The sequence below is a fragment of the Corvus brachyrhynchos genome, unplaced genomic scaffold (genome assembly GCF_000691975.1).
Source record: "Corvus brachyrhynchos isolate BGI_N302 unplaced genomic scaffold, ASM69197v1 scaffold59, whole genome shotgun sequence".
Taxonomy (NCBI): domain Eukaryota; kingdom Metazoa; phylum Chordata; class Aves; order Passeriformes; family Corvidae; genus Corvus; species Corvus brachyrhynchos.
In genome coordinates, this window is record NW_008246054.1 from 5,406,553 (window position 1) to 5,410,122 (window position 3,570).

Genomic DNA, 3,570 nt, shown 5'->3' on the forward strand with positions numbered 1-3,570 from the left:
GGGGCTGGGAATGCGGGGGGGTGTGGGATTGCCCCTGCCACGCTCGGCAACCCCGGCAGCCGGAGGCAAAACTGCCCCCAATGGGGGCATGATGCCGGCACACGAGGGAGAGCTGGCGCACGTGTGAGCAGGCGTGCAAGGAGCGGGCATGGGGGAGTGTGTCTGAGTGTGCTCGAACTCACGCAACTCCTGGTAGCAGCATCACTTCTGAGGGCTGGGGTGATTCTGTAGGACCTGCAAGAGAAGAATGGGGCTGTGCAGAATGGCACCGGCTTAACACAGCTACCCTCAGCCCCCACACCACCACCTCTCCTTGGGGACTGAGCACCCTGCACCCCAGTTCACCCTGCACCCCAGTTCACCCTGCACCCCGGCTCTCCATGCTCACGCAAAATCACCCACTGCTGCAGCAGGTGAGAGCACCATGGCACAGCCACAGGGCCGCTGTGTCCTTGATGGAGCCACAGCCTTGGCCATCAAGGTGAAGTGGGATCTAAGGGATCTTGCATGCATCCAGCAAGGGGTTGTCCCCCCAGCTGTGGCCCAGTTGCTGGTGCAGGTTGCTGGCTGGGCAAATTGGATCCCACTTGTCTTCTCAGGTCCAAGGTGCTGGCGTGCCCTGGGAGGAGAGAGGGCAGAAAGCCTGGGCTGAGGGTACACAGAGGGAATGGAGCTGGAGGTAAATCGATTTCTCATTCCTAAATTGAGCAATGTGGGGTTTGCCCTCTCCTTGCTGTCATGCAGCATTTAACCCTTTCTACCTCCAGTACTGAAAACAGAGGCCATGTGGGCGGCAGAGAACTGTCCTGGCTTTGCAAACCCTGCTCCTCCCTATCCCCTCTCGGGTCACTGTCCCAGTCCCTCCCCATGAGATGATGCAGAGCCCAGCCACAGATGATGGGCAGGTGCCCCCATCACCCACACTGTTCAAAGCCATTGGCAAAGGACACGTGGGGCTGCCCCATCCCAACAGCCACCAGTTGCAGGTTTTTCAGGCAGATGCAGCCAGACCATAGTCCCACCTTCCTTCAGTACCTTCCTCTTCCATCTGACCCTAACCTTAACCCTAAGGACACCCAAAGCACTGTCAAGAACCTGAAGCCTCTTTGAGGATGAATCCCGTATCCCAGAGTGCTGCCTCCCCATTACCAACCACCTGCAAGCAACCTGTCGAGAGACACTCCAACTCGGCAGCTCCCCAACGCCCCACTTGCTCAGCTCCACAAATATTTGAATTAAGGTCCCCTGGGGAGCCACAGTCACAGAGTAACTGATTTCTCCTCCTTCATTATATCTCTGTGTAATTTACCGAGGGACGGCGGCGTGTGCCTCCGTTCGAGTGAATTCCCAGCAGGACTCCCAAGAACTCACAAATCAGGAAAAGGCAAGGCATTAGAATATGAAAGGTGAGGATGGTCTCCCCACCAAGACTCATCTTGCTCTTCCCCAGCTCTGTCAGTCCCGAATTGTGTTTTATTTCCGCCTGCTGCCCCTTGTGCAAGCAGGGAGGTCATGGGTTGGGGACAGGCCACGGTGCCATGTTATCAGCTCTGTCCCTGACTTCTGATCCTTTCTGGGCAAGAAGAAGGGAGGAAGTGTCTCCTCCCTCATGGAAACATCTCAGTAGATGCCAGGGAAGCTGATACAGCAAAGGTTTCTGAGTGAAATTGTGTCCCCTGGCCCTAAAATCTGACTTCTTTTCACCTGGGTAAGTAGCCTATGCCTCAGTTTCCACATCTACAAAAATAGTAGTCACTCCCTCCATTTACTGGTTTAAGACTCCCAACACTCAGCTGTTGAAGCTATAAAAGACCACAAGCATGAATCCATCTGTGTTGCATCTCCAGCAAGGAGGAGCTGGAGGACAATTTTGCCAGCTTAGTTCCAAAGTTACCAGAAGGAGCTTGAAGAGTCACCAAGGAATAAGAGAAGGGAAAAATGAGGAACTTGGACCAAGGATGTACAATTGAGCTGCTTTGCATTGTTTTCTTGTGAAACACGATGTGTGAGGAGATTGGTGTTGGTTGGACCCACCACAGTCTGAAGACAGCCCAGCTGAACCCATGGCCAATCCCCGCGTCTCAGTCCTGTGCCGAGGTGCCAGGGCAGGAGCAGCTCACCCTGAGAGTGGGAGGTTGTCAGTCCTGGTGGCTCATGGAGGATGACGGGACCTTTTGCAGGTTTTTGCAGCATCTATGAGCTGGGTGGGAGTTGTCTCTCTTCAAGTCCCCTGACCACTGCCACGGATGTGACACTGGAGTAAAGCGCCGGACGGGCTCGGATGCAGCGAGTTCTCTGTTCCAGCTACACTGCAAACAGCGGAGGGCAACATTTTGCTTCCTGGAAACCCAGAGAAAGAAGTATTTTTTATGAAGAGCTGCAGCTCAGAGGCAACCTGTAATGGAGATTTCAGAAAACTGGGTGTTCCCCCTTCCACCTCCTCTGCAAAGACAAAGACTTGGCAGATGGTGGTGGTGCTTCGCAGGGCTTGTGCTGGGCTTTTTTTGGGAGCTGGGTATTCAAATCCTCACTCTCATTCTTCAGTTTAGAGGTGTGAGTGATATAAAATCTGCCCATCCCAAAATCAGCCTGTCCCTGGGCTATCTCAACTTCTCAGAGCTCTTCCCACAAGCTGAGTTAAAGACCTGGGGCTGTTCAGCCTGTAACAAAGAGCTCCTTTCTCCCCAGCCTTCACCAGTTGTTGGAGTTAAATAGGCTGCACTGAAACCAAACCAAACAAAGCCCCTGCAAAGCGGCTCCAAATCCCCGTTCCCTAGCCAGCACTCTGGATTTCCCCCGGAGCACAGGAACGACACTCCCTGGTGTGCTACGGCTCTCTTCCCACTCCAAGAGGTGGGCTGCAGCAGCAAGGCTATGTTCTCTCCTGTGCTTCCTGCTGCCGGACATCCACGGGAGGTGATGAGGGGGTCTCAGAGTGGAAAACATGCCATGCAGCTGCTCCAGCCTCTGCCTGCCATCCCCCTGTTCCAGTGAATTTGCTCCAGACTCTGGCTACACTGCTGCCAGTGCCCTGAACCCCCCGAAGTAGCACAGGAGGAGCCCTCATGGGCACCACGTGGCTTTCCCAGGTGTGGGCAGTCCGACGGGACCTTTCCAAACACGCTGCCCAACCCACGCCCTCGCAGCCCCTGTGGGGCAAGTTCACCCTCTGCCATTCTGCGGGGCCAGGTCCCTGTCGCTGGGCACCGAGCCCTTCTCCCCCAGCATGGCAGCCACCAATTCGCTGAAGCAGCTGCCTTCCCTGAGCAGGGACGTGATGGCAGATGGGGGTCTCCACCAAAGCAGGGGGGGAATTTTTGGCCATGCCAGCCCCTGGAGGGGCTGCTGGCGCCTGCGTCCCGGGGGTGCTGAGGGCGGGGGTTCGGGGCTCTCTGTGCAGGCAGCTCAGTGATCAAAGCGCCGAGCACAGGCCGGGGCCGGGGGGAGGCAGGCGGCGAGAGATGAAACGGAGCAAAGTTCCCCGGGTTCGGACGCGGGAGTTGGAAAGGATTCGACGGCAGCTTGGAAAAGGAGGAGAAGAGGGCCGGGCGCGGCAGCGGGCAGCAGAAA

At 56.2% G+C, this 3,570-nt stretch overlaps 1 long non-coding RNA gene across 8 annotated transcripts in view; it reads right to left on the reverse strand.

The window, feature by feature from the left end:
* The window catches only part of LOC108449487, an 85,238-nt gene that overhangs the window by 20,288 nt on the left and 61,380 nt on the right, over nucleotides 1-3,570 (reverse strand). For 7 of the 8 annotated variants that reach the window (XR_001865644.1, XR_001865649.1, XR_001865646.1 and 4 more), the window contains exons 4-5: nucleotides 2,121-2,340; nucleotides 183-234 (exon numbers count right to left, since the gene is read on the reverse strand). This is a non-coding gene — a long non-coding RNA (uncharacterized LOC108449487). Of the gene's footprint in view, nucleotides 1-182; nucleotides 235-1,309; nucleotides 2,341-3,570 lie in introns of all 8 variants that reach the window. The other variant, XR_001865647.1, reaches the window with a different exon arrangement.